This window comes from Pteronotus mesoamericanus, unplaced genomic scaffold (genome assembly GCF_021234165.1).
Source record: "Pteronotus mesoamericanus isolate MK-2021 breed Mesoamerican mustached bat unplaced genomic scaffold, CSHL_Meso_final scaffold_31, whole genome shotgun sequence".
Classification (NCBI taxonomy): Eukaryota; Metazoa; Chordata; class Mammalia; order Chiroptera; family Mormoopidae; genus Pteronotus; species Pteronotus mesoamericanus.
In genome coordinates, this window is record NW_026555312.1 from 25,416,448 (window position 1) to 25,432,679 (window position 16,232).

Consider the following 16,232-nt stretch of genomic DNA (forward strand, 5'->3'; position numbering starts at 1 on the left):
TTACTAACAGAGTTCTTTCTCTATGCACATGACAGGGGTTTTTTTTTTCTTGTTTCTATTTTCATTTTATTTTATTTTACTTTATTTTTTAGTCCAAGATGTACATCAGTTGTCAGGATTGACAGGTCTGATGAGTTTTCACACAGTAGTCTCTGTACCAGATAATTCCTAGCTCAGTCCCCTGACAACTTCTTAGTAAGGGCCCCTATAATCTCCTTCTGTAATCTAGGTTCCTTTGCCACCCTCACATCCACCATCGCCACAAAGCCCTCTAATGTTAAAATGAAAAGCAATCACCACCATCCCCATAAAATTCTCTGTTGTAGATAAATAGTTTAAGAGAAAGGACTCATCTAACAACACTCATCCCACCTGGGATCCCCCAAAATCTCCATTTAAATACCTTGACTTTAATAAGTATGATAGCAATATTATAATTGCAGTAAAAAATAAGAGTAGGTAACAGTCTCAACAGATATAGAAAATGAGCCATAAGAAAAGGAAAAGATGAACTATCAGGCACTTGGACACATCTTACTAATCCTCACCACAACCGTAAGAGCTTCAAATCATTTAGCCCTATTTTACACAGAGGTTCAAATTGACATAAATATCAGAACCAAGAATGAAAGTTATGAGCTCTAAGAACAAATCTGAAGCTTTTTCCTGCATATGATTCTGCCTAGGGAACTTCCTGAAACAGTGAAGGTAAGAACATGGTTGGTATTAGCTTGTAAGGGGCCTTGGAATCTTTTCTTTCTATAGTGCTCATACAATTTAATGAGCATCTGCTTTGTACTGGACTCTTTATGGATGCCCCCCAAACCCTGCCATCGTCCTAACAATGCACTGAAGTTGATATCACTCCTTGATTTATAAATGAGGAAACAGAGATCAGAGAAATCAAGTGACTTGCCTATGATCCCACACTTTATAAATGCCACAGTCAGGGCTTGAAGAGAGTTTTGACGCCAAAGCTCAGCCCTCTTCTCCTCTATCAATCTGTCCACATGTTCTTTCATCAGCACATGTGTTTTCATGTAGTTATTTATTCAGTCAGTTTAGGTCACATTTCACATCATTTAAGACATAGATTAGGACAGGAAATAGAGAGGACCATAAATTTTGTCATTAGAGGGGAATAATGGTCACATTTTTGAAACACAAATTCTCATGAATATTTTTACCTTTTGCTGATACTGACACATTGTAAAAATGTCACCTTGAGTTCTACTCTTATTGGGTTCCTAGTCACTAGGCTGACCTTTGCGTGTTAGCCTTACCACCACACAGCAGGTGAGCATTCTGCTCCTCAGTTTACCTTTCAAAGAATGAGTATATAAAAGATATCAGCCACATATGTTAAAAGAATCTGTGTACTCATTCTTAAAAGCTTGGGGTAAATTGAAATGCCTACAATGGCACCACGTCGTACCCAAAAATGGAAATGTTGAACTGTTAATGTATCAGAATACATCTGAAAATAACTGTTAAAAACAGAGCTATTCATCCTTTCTCACCTCAGTGTCTTTTGAAGGCCTTGCCTTGATAAAGATGCCAGCCATGTTAAAACATCAGTGAAAACACATAGCTTCTCTTATGAGATGTCCTACCTTTGAAACTGTATCAGTTGCCTACTGTTGCAGTAACAAATCCACACAAACTTGGTGGTTTAAAACAACAGAAATTTATCTCACAGTTCTGGAGGCTGGAGATCTGGTAAGGGCTGATTTCCTCATGAAGCTCTAGGAGAGAACCCCTTCTGTCTCTCTGCTAGCTTCTGGTTCCTGTGGCAATCCTTGGCGATAACTTCAATCTTTGTGTCTGTCTTCTTATGGTTTCTCCACTATGTGTCTGTCTGTGTTTTAAATCTCTCTCCTTTCTCTTAGAAGAACACTAGTGATTGGACTTGGAGTCCTCCCTATATTCAGAATGATTTTATCTGGAGATCCTTAGCTGAATTACATCTGCAAAAACCCTATTCCCAAAACAAGTCACAGTTACTGGTGCCAGTGTTTAGGACTTGAATGTATCCTTTTGGCAAACGTAGTCCAATCTACTAGGAAGCCATCAAGGCACCTGTTACAAAAGCCTATACTTGTAAATTAATATTATTTACTTGAGAACACTCAAAATAGTTGTAAACAATGTGCCCAGAATATTCAGATTTAAGTAGCGCAGATAAAGAAAATAAACTCTGTTATGAAATTTCCATACTCCAAATTACAGAATACCTCCCCAAACTAAGCTATTCCCCTCACTTCTAAATGGAAAATGGTATTTCCACTTGTGACTTCTTATTACAAAAGACTTCATTGAGACAGTCTGTTTTACCTAGTGATTTTTTTTTCTTTTTGGCCTGAATCAGTTTACCTTTCACATAAAAACACATATACATGTGCACACATACACACACACAAGACTGGAGCTAAAGATGGGATTCCTGTAGTTTCATTTGAGGTAGGTAAGAGGATTACACAGAATACTTTTGCTCTCTTTGGTGGGCCTCAGCACATTTTCTACATTACACATTTATAGAAATTACTAGTGAAGAAACAGAAAAGGTGTCTCTGAACCCCACACAATTCATGGGCTAAAGACTCCCTTTTGTGGCACAAGTCACAACAATTAAAATGCATAAGTTCAGTTCTTTAAATAGTAATTTCAGAAACACTAGATCATTCACCTATTACTATAGTGCTTATGCAAACAGGTCCAATAATTTTTTAATGTTATCCAAGTAGAATGTGTTGGTTACAGTTTCCATTGAAATGTCTTCACATTATGCTAGAAATTAGTACTGGACACAAAACCAGATGAAGTGACCCTAAATTGTTCAAAGCTAGGGCTGACACTGATAAGTACTGTAAGTTCTGCATAGTAAAATGGGTATGAAAAAACAAAAGCAAAGATGCAGGGAAGTCATGAGTTATGTAAACAACATGTAGGACTTAGAGTTCTAAGTTGCTATATTAAAAAACATTATCTTACATTTCTTGATATATATTTTAATGCTCACCTGTTTTAATGAAGGGCTTCTAAGCAAAATTATGTCTTTCTGAGCATATCTTTTAAAATTTTCGTTGCAAACAGAGGTGGCTTCCCTGTCCTCTTTGTGGAGTTCAAGAGTCTTACTGGAACTCATCAGCTCTCCAGATCTCGAAGGCTCCTTTTCCATGCTTTCATCTATTTATCCCAAGAAGATCACATGACATTCCACTTACTCTCTGTCACATTAACATTGGCTAAGCACACAATAATCTTAGCACTTTTTTTCCTACTTAGAATGAAGTTTGACCTAGGGTGGGACAAATTATTTTCTGTTCAATGTGCTGGGAAATAAATAAAGCCCAGAACAAGTTTTAAAATTAAGACAACCACAGCCACAAAACCTTTGTTCATCCTGTCAGGATTACAAAGTGAGCCAAGTACGATTGTACATTAGAGCCTTCTGCCCACTTATCAAATATATCCTGAAGTGTAGAGACCATGCTTTTCTAAATATTGCATGTTGTTTATTTCAAAATCTTACCACTTGCTGTTTTGCTGAAAACAGCTTGGGAGATGAATAGGTTTAGGAGAAGCCAGAGCTCTTGGGTTCATTTTCCAAGTTAGAATGCCTACGAACAGATCCTGATCTCTGCACACACACAGAAGGCACTCTATTTGGACTGCTTTGTTTATTTGCATAGAAATGCCAGCATTTATATAAATGATATGTGTACTTTACTCCTCTATCACCTGAAAATAGTATCATCTGCAAAATGTAGCTATTCATCTAGCTAGATGCATGCTGTAAATATAAAATAATCCTTTCTCTTCCAGTCTCTAAAAAAAAATACTGGAAGGTAAAATGTGGAAATTTCCATGCCTCCAATGTTAGAATTTTAACATACTTTTAACCAATAGAAGACAGCTTTCTTTTCAGGAGGGAAACGGAGTCCTGGAAAAAGGACAGGGCTGTGGCATCTCGAGGACTGCTGGACTGCCTTCTTTGTTCACTGCGATGCTGTATTGCCTTGCATAAGTCTTTAAACTTTCTAGGTCTCAGCTATATCCTCATGTATAAAATAGCTGGTGAAGTGCTTGACTATTCTATAAGTTCCATAAGATTTTTGTAAACCTGTGTATGATTTTAGAAGATCCAACAGGTGCTGCTTGTAAACATGCAGTTGTTGGTTTCAAGGGATCCAAGCAGCAGAGAGTTGTCAGAGTAGAAGGGACATTATAGGTATAAAAGTGCATTACTTGATGTCTAGCACAAAAAAAGAAATTAAAAAAGGAATTTGCTGACTCAGAAATTAAGCTAAACATATATAGAGGCCTGATGGATTTAAATATAACCACGTGTTATATTTAATTTTATGTATCAGTTTGGCTAGGCTATGGTGCCCAGTTATTTGTTCAAACAACATTCAAGATGTTGCCATGAAGGTAAATTTTAGCTGTTATTAACACTTCAATAATAGATTTGAGTAAAACAGATTGTGTATATGTGGCCTCATCCAATCATTTGAAAGCCTTAAGAGTAATGACTGGGATTTCCAGGAAAAGAAGACATTTGGTCTCAAGACCCTAACACAGGAAATCTTGCCTGAGTTATCTACCTACTGACCTGCCCTGTGAATTGTGGACTCAAAAATGTAACATTAACCATTATCTGAGTTCCTGTCCTGCTGCCCTGCCTGAATTTCATATCGGCTTGTTATCCGAATCTGCAGCCTGCCACTCATCCCTAAGTATCTCAGACTTCTGAGCCACACATGTTGGGAAACATCCCATCTGGTTTCAGGAACTGTTCCTCACCGACAGGCAAGAGGGCTCCAAGGCTGGAGCTAAGCAAGGAGGCCTTGGGAAAATAGGCCACTGGGGAGACAAAACCTGTCCCTCACATCACCCTGCTTGGCCCTGAAGAATGGCTGGTTAGTCAATGATGGTTAAGACCTCTCAATGGCAGGGGAAACCTAAGACAGGCATAGTTGCATGGGCAATCATGGGAAGGACTTGAGGGACATGGAGGAAGGGAAAAAGACCCTCACCACTCAGCTTTGATATGACCAGAGTCCTCATTCTATCTGAAAGAAGTCTCCTTATCTCTTAGCAGCTCTGCTCCCTGAACCTGGTTCCGGCTTGAAACAATACTGGATACAGCCCTAAACTAGATTGAGCGGTTCCCAGGGGAAATCAGGCCTAGAAGTAAATTACACTCCTTGAAGCATGCTCTGTTTTTCCTTCAAAAGCTATGATAACCAGCTCATGCTGGGAAGGAAATTCACACTATTCACAGACCCTGGCCCTAAACCTTTTAGCGCTCTTACGTTTACACTCTTATGTTTACTTTTTTCTTCTCAGACCCATGTAAATCAGTGAGTTCCCACCATTTGTTTTCTTCAAAACATTATCTATTCTCTGCAAAACATTAATATACTGATGTAATGAGACCACCTGTACATTCCTACTACCTAGCCCCACTGATAACGCTTTCAATAAAAGTCATGGAGCACAGGGGCTTGCGGTGTTCTCCACAAGAGGGAATGAATCATCACCCCTTTCCCTGGAAGACTGAGAAAAGTGTCTAGAATGGCTTATTTTTATTTCCCCATCCATGATGACCTAGAGCAGCCTCTGTGGGACCAGAGTCTGCCTTCTGCCTCAGCTGGCGCCCGAACAGGGACTTTCAGAGTCCGCCCTCCACCTCACACAAATTCACAAGCCAATTTCTTAAAATAAATCACTCTTTCTCTCTGTTGATTCTGCAGGATTCTTCTTCTCCAAAGAATTCTAATTCATCATTTGAGTCAGGATCCCTCAAAATGAGAGATCAAGATGGCTTGAAAAGTGAGTTTGCATGGTTTATAAAGACAAGAAGAAACAAAATGTTAGCTACACAAATTGATAACAAAAAAGTAAAGAGATATTCATAAGAAAGGCAGGGATAAAATTTTGGGGGGATCCTATTCAGTAAATGTAGATAAAAAATGGAACCTAAACTTTAGAGTTGTTAGAAATATTAAATAAGTTATTTAGAGCAATGCTTAGGACAGTGTCAGACACCTAGTAAGCATTCAATAAATGTTTAGCTAGTATTAATATTTTCATTATCACCATCAATCATCCTCATTATTCTTTATATGTGATTATCATATCTGTTTGTATAATAATTAATAATTTGTTCCCCACAACTACTCCATTGTGTCAGGTATTATGTGTTCCTTTCATGGAAATGACAAAGAAGTTTAAGAAATTAAAAGTTAAGACAAACTTTTTATGAAATAGTGGTCTATAGCCTCATATTAGTTAATCCAAGTATGTCAAAATATGCCATACCTCTGTAGGATCTTGCAATAGTAAGTCTGTTAAATGCTGTTTAGGGTTTTAGACTCTATTCAATTATAGGAAATTGGGCCATATTTACTTTTCCCCCGGCCTTAGCTATATGTAATATTTGCAACCATCTAAAACACATATCAGTTATCAATAAATGCTTACATTTAGAAAAGACAGATTAGTATTTGCAAAAACCACCTCAAAGCATTTACAAGCAATGTTAATATAAAAGATTGACAATAACTGGTCTCTTACCTTGGGCTCCTCCAAGTCCATTCTTGTCAAACAGCCTCATTAATTGATCACCATAGAGCCTTCTATTAGCAACTTGTAGGGGTGCTGAAAGAGCATATTTAGGATAACTTTCTCATCTGTTAATTTATAGACATGCAAATGTAATTGCAAAAGAAATTATTCATCACCATGGCTATTTAAGTACATTATAGGTCAGAGATACAAATTCTATCCAATATGCTATCTTGCTCTGGAAAAAAAAACAACTTTTGTATATCAATCATAATTTGAACAATGATTTTTAAAATGTTTGTTGCAGGGTATTTATAATAGGATACTTCTCCAATCAAAAGGATCTCATATTCAATGATTATGTCATCTAATACACAAGAACCATTTCAGAGAAAGTCGTTATGATTTGTCAAATCAAACAGTAGAATATATAAGCATTTGATCAAAATGAATGAGTGTTTTCTATTGGCTACTCTCTATATATCATATTTTTAGCAACATATATATAAAAAACACTGACCTTAGGTGATCTCAGATTCTTTTACATATGCTATTGCAATATAGTAGAAAATGCAAGGGCTACTTAGTTCTTTTGTGAATTTGAAGCAACAAGGTTATATAATTACAAAAAAAGTAATAACATAATCATAAAAATGTGGTTCTGGAAGAGGGTTTAAAGGGTCATCTGGGTGGATCTCTTGCCACTATAACCAAACATAAATGATGGCAAGTTGGATGACCATCCCAGTCTTAGAATTAGAATTATAATATGTATACCAAACGTGTTCCCTTTCCCAGGGGAGGCAAGGAACTAACTGGAGTGTGGCTGTACTTTTACTGTGGTGCTTTTAATATTAATATGACCCATATATACCTATTATTTATCACTTTATACTCCATTGATGAATCAACTCTGAAGATGATAGTTAATTCAGCTACTCACATCTGAAAATCCCCCAGCAAGTGTTCTACAAGAGCCTTCCGGTGTCTTGACTGTCCAAGTTAAAAGCTCCTAAAAATTCTAGATCCCTCCTTCTAATATCTTTGAACATCAGTGCTGGAAAAATCCAATATAGCCTATAGTCATGGACTTGAAATTTCAAAATAGGAAAGCCTAGGCTCCTGGAGCCAAATGGAATGTTTGAACGTTATGTTATGTATAACATAAAAAGGTCTTTGGAGTTAGTAGCTTCTGTTCATTGCATTCTGCACATGGCTTTTTCAAGTGTCGTTTGACCTACAAATGTTCTTTTCCTGCCAAGAACCACAAAGACCTCCTACCACACCAACATTTGGAGACAAGGAACAGAGGCCACTCCTGACAGACAATTTGCAGATTGTGCATTGGGGAAGCATGAACTTTTATTTCAGCATTGCCTGGATGTTTCCTTCTCTTAGTGGGCATAACTACAAAATTTAGAAAGCTGATATATGGCTCATAAAAGAATCTTATTTGGAAGTTAACATCAAGCAATAGTAGATGCATAGATGGAAATTTCTTTGTAGATGTACTGTAAGGACTTGACAATCTTGGCGGACCAATGATGGTCACAGATAAGAATAAATAACCATACATTTGAAATGTAAAAAGAAACAGAAGAGGTAAATAGGATTGCTATTGGGACACCATCTTCAGAAGAGAGGCTGCATGACACAGGTTTGACATCAGCAAAACCTACACTGAAATCCCAGATCCTCCACTTTTTAGCACTGGAATCTTGGAGCAGCTTTTTTAGAGCCCCTGAGCTTTAATCTTTTTGCCCCCAAAACAGGAAGGTTGTGAGAGTTAACAAAATAGTATATATAAAGTACCCAGTTTCATGCCTGGCATGGAGTAGGCACTCAGCAAAAGGTAGCCAACCCATTTGTTTGTTGTTAACTACTTGGTGATTGTATGAAATGCATAATTTTTCAATAGTATGGATTCTATCACCCTGAACCAGTATTTGTGTTTTTATAATGAAATAATGAGTTCTAGACAGCTTTTGGGGGGTTGTATGAAAGGAAACTGAACTAGAGAGACCTAACCAATAATCACTATAGGGGTTTTGATTCCTTAGCTATACACACCTGGTGAGCAATCCTCCTCAGTGACACTCTTTTAAGACCCTGGAGGGTCAGAGGATACACAGCACAGAAGCTGAGGGCAAGAGAATGTCCCCTTCAAACTGAATTTCCACAATTTGAATTAACCTGCTTTCTTTTTCCAGAAGTTTCCTCAAAGGGAAAAGTAGAAAAAGCCAACAGGGTAAACACAACTCCTGAGAAGACAGAGAACAGATAACAACACAGACGGAGTCTGAATTCTACTCCATGCTTCCCAGGTCTCTGTGATTTCAGGGAAATAATACTAAATCTTTCTTAGCATGTTTCTTCATCTTTAAAATAAGACTAATAATGGCAAGTTTGGGGGGTTTTGTGTTGGTTGTTCAGAGTGACTGTATCCTTGAACACACTCCTTGAACACTTTGTAAATAATAATAACTAATGTTTGTAGAAGGCTTGCCATGCATTGGATACTTTGCTTAGCACTTGAAACTCATTTCCTCATTTATACATTAATTCAACAATACTTCTCAAGTCAACTCTGTTCTATGCCAACTGCTGTGGTAAGTGTAAGAATTCATCAGTGACCAAAAACAAAGTCTTGCCCTCTTTGTGTTCAGAAAATGGTCTAAAAGGGAGAAACACAATTCACAGACAATCGCACTAATAAATAGTTTTCTGACCATTGTGATGAGTTTGTTCAAGTAAATATACAGGGATACAGCACCTAAGCTAGTCAAGAGAGTTGACAATTCTCATTTAAGCCAAACTTCAAGCAGAGAGGGCATTGGTCACAGGAGGAGAGAAAGAAGACTGTCCTAGCACTTGTGAGAGTTCAGTGTCCAGAAGAATCTCCCTTCTTATGAGGAACAAAAATTGTCCACTGTGGCCAGAAATACTGAGCACATAGAGAAGACCTGAGATGAAGAAGGAGAGTATACTGGTCTTGACGCTCAAAGCTGTGGGCAGCAATGAGAAGGCTTTAATAAGGGAGTGGCAAGATGCTACATGGAGAATAGATTAAAGGTGAGCAGAACATGATGTGGAAAAGCAGTTCATTAATTCCAGGTAGGATCTGATGTTCACCTGGGATTGAGCAGGGGCAACAGAGATGCTGAGAGGCAAAAGGAAAAGAGATTTCATATATCGTGTGATTTTCATGTCAGCAAATAAATATTAAACATCATATATGAGTCAGGTACTTATGCCAGATTCTAAAGACATTTAAGGCCTAGTAGAAAAGAAAACTACTAAAGAAATAAGTCTAGCAATAAACCTATGAGTAATAGCTAAAATGCATGCCAAAATAAAACACAGGATGATAAAACAAAAAGCAGCAGAGTTAAGATTTGTGATTAGAGAGAGCACATGTAGTACGTCAAATCAACAGGACCTCACTAACCTATTAGGTGAATGAATTAGTTATTAAATGCAACAGGCTATGATTAATCTTATGTGTCTATTTAGATAGACTATCTAGTTGTTTGGTCAAACATCAATCTAGATATTGCTGTGAAGGTAATCTTTAGATGTGATTAACATTTAAACTCTTAGACTTTAAGTAAAGGAGACTACTCTCCATCATGTGGGTTGGCCTCATCCAATCAGTAAAAGGCTTAAGAGGAAAGACTAAGGTTACCCAAAGAAGAAGTGATTCTTCTCAACACTGCAACACATAAATTATGCCTCCATTTCCAGTCTGCTGCCCTCTGAACTGAGTTTCAAGATAGCAACATCAATGCTTACCCGAATTTTACATCAACTCTTACCTAAATGTCCAGCCTACCAGCCTACTGTACAGGTGGACTTGCTAGTTCCCACAATCATGAGTTATACACACACACACACACTAAATGATGTGCATCTACTACAAAGCAGCACTCAGATCCATATTCCATATTAAGTAAAAGATATTTTCCAGGAGCCAATGATAAAGGAATTGTCCATTATTTTTATAATTTCTGCTATGTAAAAATTGATATAATATTATCTTTCAGGATTCAGTGTAAAGAAAAACTGGTGATGGTAGTAGGTGAAATACACTGAAAGAGAGTCATAAAATATGTTAAACATTGAAAATTATCTAACCTATACTACTTTCCTTTATACCTTGACTTCCAGGAATCTCAAACTAAGTGTGAGTGCTTAATTACATAATACTGTCATCCCCTGTTTCTTGTACATTTACTTCTTTTTGTATGTGCTCTCAAATCCCCTTCATCTTTATTGGAACTTTTCTTTAACCATATGCATTTATATTTCTGTAATAATCTGTCTCAAACTATTTTGGAAGCAAGTAAAGTATAAATTACAAACAAATAAATGTAAGAACAAAGCTAAACCAAAGTGAAGATAGGCAGGGTAAAGGGACCCCAAATTCTGCCAGACAAAAACCTGGGCACTGCATCTTTGCTTGGGCTGGCCTCTAGGGTCCCATCCCCAAAGCACTGCTGTCTTGTCTCTGCATGGTCTTCAACTCTGTGCGAATAAGATTTAGACAGATACCTTGTGCTAATCAGCACTGCCTAGACCCTTAAATAGGGTTACTGCACAGGCTTGAGTACCCAGCAAAAAGAATGAGAGCACATTGTTACATGTAGACTTAAAACTAGATTGTGGGCAGATGTAGAGAGAGCTGTTTGCGTTAAAATGTGAAGCCCCAGCTTAACCACAGGAGCTGAGCAATAACTGCTGGAAGGATGACCGATGATATTTTGTTTTATGAAACTTACTGTTTATATTTAGAGCTATTCTTTACCTGATTAAGTCAATGTTAGTCCTTAACATTACAAAAATTCCACCACATATAACTATGTGTTTTGATCACCAAGAAATTAAAACAAACTTCAACTGATAATTCAATTGATGCTTCTCTCCAGAATTCATTGGGATTATCTGTCATTTCTAAAGTGTATTTTGGGCAAATTAAAAGTTGAGATTTTCTAATTTCCAATTCACCCTCATTTTGAGCCACTAGTGAAACTTGGTCCTGAGAGTAAGTCCTTGCCTTATCTTGCATGTATATGTCTTTTGATGATATTTGTGGATTCTGCATCATTTAAAAAGAGGTTTAGTTTATTGGAAACTTTCTTTTATAATAATTTTGCATTATCCTTGAGCCCATTATTTGTGAGGAATTATCCCAGTTTTTATGAAGAGGTACAAATTCAGTGACTGGTGCTCAACAGTGGAATGTTATCTTCTGGATTGCAAATAACTCTAACAAACATTTGTCACTATCATTATCTCCTCAGTAACCTTTTTAAATCCTAGCGTGCTTGGTAAACTATCAAATATGCACAGTGGTATTTACATAAGGAGCGATGTTGAATTGTTATTTTACAACCACAGCTAGACTCAAGATTATAGAAAAGGAAATCTTTATATCACTCAACTTGTGTGGTTCAAAACTTGGGTGGTGACTTCATGCCTTCCATGGAAGAAATTCAATAGTCAATGTGTATGTAAATATCATGTGCTAGATGAATTTTATTGAAGAGTGCCCATTTTAAACTCATCGAACAGAAATAGCATTTGTAAAGTGACAATGATCTTCATATGCATAACATGGGCCTTCTAAAAACACCAAACTGCTTACATCATCTTTAAATGAAAGCAAATTCCTGCTTCTTCTATCTGACCAGCTTCCTGTCCTTGATCAAAAATTACCTTCACTGTCCATCATGTTGTTAGTGGCTAAAACTTACCATTTAAATTGTAAGCTGCAAAATCTAAATGGAACTGCACGTGTGATCTTTGTCACCTCATTTTCATGAATGGAAAAGAATATTCTGACACAAAAATTACATACTTAATTCTAGCTCACCCTCTCTGCTGACCTCCATCCCACACTGCCTTGGGTTTATTTCCTTATCCATCAGTGGGTCAAAGTAATTTCTCCTGTATTCATTTCCTGTGGAAAGTACATGAAGTAAGGGTCAGTGATTATTAGAAGCACATGAACCAAAATGTTAATTTTGAAATCGACACCAGCACAGAAGGGCCATTTTAGTTACTTTATAAGCTTAATTTTTCTACAAGACTTCCAAGCCTCCCTTTTTTGTAATTATCATCTCGCAAAAGGTCATAAAAGGTAATTCAAGAAACAAGTTCACATTATCTTTCTGTTGCTAAAAATTTCATAAGAAAATTATCAAATGTAAACTTTAAAATAATAAAAATTTCAGACAAAAGTATTTTTAGGATATACTCAAGAAATAGACATTGTTGGATAATAATTATGTTTAGAGTACACTGATGACTCTATATACTCACTGGTATACTCATTAAGTATATCATGTTTTAGTGTCCACAATATTGCAATGAACTTAGTAGTGTCTTACTTATGAGAAACTGTAGCAAAATTTCCATGTTGATAGGTTTATAGAAAGAGAGAGAGAGAGAGAGAAGAGGGGGGAAAAAGAGAGGAAAAGAAAGACAGAGTAGAAGGAAGAAAGACAGGAAGGGAGGGAAGTCAAAAAGGCCTGATTACAGGTCTTTCTATGTTAAGTAACATGAAGGGAAGGTACAAATGATTTAGTCTAAATTGTATTTAATACACATCAACAATCTCAACACAAACCAAAAATTCTCACTTTATTTTCCCACTTACTTTTGCTCCTATCTCAATAACCAAACTGTAGCCTCAGATATGACTTTGTAATGGATAAAAAAGGTCCATTATCAATTTTCCAAATCTAGTTTTATACTTCCTACAGACTGAGATGTGTATATATGTTGCTAGTAATTTGCATTCAGTAAAAAGTAACCTCCTCCGGTGATAATTCAAGTAGCCTCAGACGCTGTGAAAGTAATAAGGCAATATAGACTAAAAACAATAGTTTTGAAAGTAGTGCTCACAGGAAAGGGTTAATGTAAACCAGGTATACTGTGATACTCCATAGTATATTTGTTTTAAGATCAAAAATAACCCAAACGGCAGCTCCTTCTGCAAGACTAACTGGAATTTTGATACAAACCTAGGTTTAATTTATATTTCTGGACTGGCACATTTTTGCTGTCAGTCTCTGTTCTATCAATGTAGCAAGTACAAGAGCTGAAAATCTGCTTTTCCTTGAGGTCTCAATAAAGAAAAATAAATGAGTTTCATTTTTGTTACTTTATCTGTCAACAACTACTAGGCTGGTATGAATCTTGGCAGTGTGTAATCAAAGTCTTATGTACTGCAATAACACAGCAATTCTACCTCACTCACTGTAATTGTTTTGTTTTTTCCCTTTACCACAAAGCACTGTGATATTCTAAGTACCGTTGTCCATATGCTGGAAAAATAATTCACCTCAATCAAAACAAAAATGTTAGAGTATTCCTTATTATATTGCCGTAGCAGCTTCAGTCAACTATTGGCACCCATATGCTGGCAACACCCCCAATCCAATGCAGAACTCAAATTCTTTGTCTACTGAAACGACTTATTGGTAAATAATACCAAACAAAATTTCATATACACAGAGAACAGTATGGTGATTACTAGAGGGAAAGGGTGGTAGGGAGAGTTGGAAAGGGGTGCAGGGTAGATAAATGGTGATGGAAGGAGACTTGAGATAGGGTGGTGAACACATAACATAATACACAGATGACGTATTATAGAATTGTACACCTGAAACCTATATAATTTTATTAACCAATGTCATCTCAACAAATTCAATAAAAAAAGTTTCAGAAAAGGCCTTAGAGAGTGAAACAAAGTTAAGTCATTTTTAACCAAAAGTCTGGAGAAGTTTATTTGGTTTGTAGGTACTCAAATCATTTTCATCCTTGTCAGTTGAGAAATTAGGGTCTTGCCCAGCTGTGCGAGAAGAGGGCTTGCACCGCGGGAGCCTTGCAGACCTCTAAGCCTTCCCTCAGGGCTCCTTGCTTCTGCACGCAAGTGGAAGATGGGCCCCTCAAAGGTCTACATTTTGAAATCTATGCAAATTGCTCCTTTCACATTGAGTGTGGGTTGATGCACACATGTAAGTTATAAATGCCACTCCTGGAGTGATTTATTTTGTACTTCCCATTCTGGGATAGGGCAAATAGCACTTTACAAGTAAAGAATTATGAGAGAACTTGAGCAAAGAGGCAATCCTTGACATGCTCAATATTGATATCCTTTAGACATCACCAAATTCTGTATTATATATTTATATAATTCATATAGTTTTATGTTTTATATCCATTTTACACTATATTGTACATAATGTATTGTTTTACATATATAACATTATCCTTGTTTATTGTCTATCTCCTCCACTAAAATGAGGGCAATAACATTCTCTCTTTGTTTACTGCAGTCCCCTCAGTGCAGAGAATTGGGTCTGGCACACAGAGGTACTCAAAGTATCACTTGAATCCATTGTGGGAAGCCTATTTTGATACTGAAACCCTTTCATTGTCCAGATGGTCTTTCTTGATTAAAATGAGCAACAAGTTATCACCTCTTTCTATTCCCCTTCCTCTCTCTCTTTCCCATGAACAGCCTCTTTCTGTTTCTTTTTAAAAGAGTGCCTTCATGGAACCAAACACTATGTCTGGATTTAAAAAACCAGCAAAGAACCACGGTCCCTCCTTTTAGAGCACAGCTCACTGAGAGAACAAGAAACCTAAACATGTATGGTCTGATATAATTTAATGTTGTGTTAAGGAATTACGTTCTGCTTGAGCACACAGCACGAGCATCTAACCCATACTGGAGACTTCAGGGAAGTCTTCCTGGAAAAAATTGCTATCTGAAATAAGTTTTAGAACATTATTAGGAATTAGCCAAATCAAAAGTACTGGGGAAGGAAATTTGTAACAAAAGCAGCATGAGCTAAGGAGAAAAGACACAAAGACATAAAGACAGGTGAAGCAGGTTTTCTTAGCAGATGTTCCTCACTTTTTCTCAGCCTCCTAAAGTTGCAAAATAATAAAGTAAGAATTGAAAATTCAAACTTCTTCACTAGACTCAGAATACAGTTTAACTAATGTTTTGCTCAAATTATTTTTAAGTTGCTGTATAGTGTCACTTTATGCTGATAAGATGTCTCATACCCATTCATTCATTCAACCAATTCTTACTGAGTGCTTATTATGTGAATATGTCAGTAAAACACAACATTCAAAAATCCCTTCCCTCAGAGTTCACATTCTATGGATGGAAGAATAAAAGAAACACATGTATATAGTTCATTATAGTTTATTAGATGATGATAAGTGACATGGGGAAAAATAGAGCCAGAGAAGGTGATTAGGCACCCCAGAGAGGGGTGGGGGTACATCCTGTGTATCCCTTTGTTTCACAATAGGAATGACACTCAGGATTAAATCACTACGATCTCAAGACTGTTGAGATAGTGAAACAATAATGTATAATTATTATAAATACAAAATATATAATATAAAAAGTAAATTATAATAAGTTATAATTTATTATTTATAACAATATTTATTTTTGATGACATTACTATTTTGCCAACTGATTGCTATACCATATGAATCAAATAAGAACCTACTATTAAACATTAAAAAGACTCTCCTTTCTATTGGTGTATCTTGCTATGAGAAGCCAATAACCTAAACACAGTAGGCAGAGTTTAGGATGGTAAAGCACAAGGAACCTCTTACAAATT

General features: G+C 36.6%; 1 pseudogene; it reads right to left on the reverse strand.

The window, feature by feature from the left end:
* Positions 1-16,232, reverse strand: part of LOC129085577 (uncharacterized) — a 187,103-nt pseudogene that overhangs the window by 119,146 nt on the left and 51,725 nt on the right.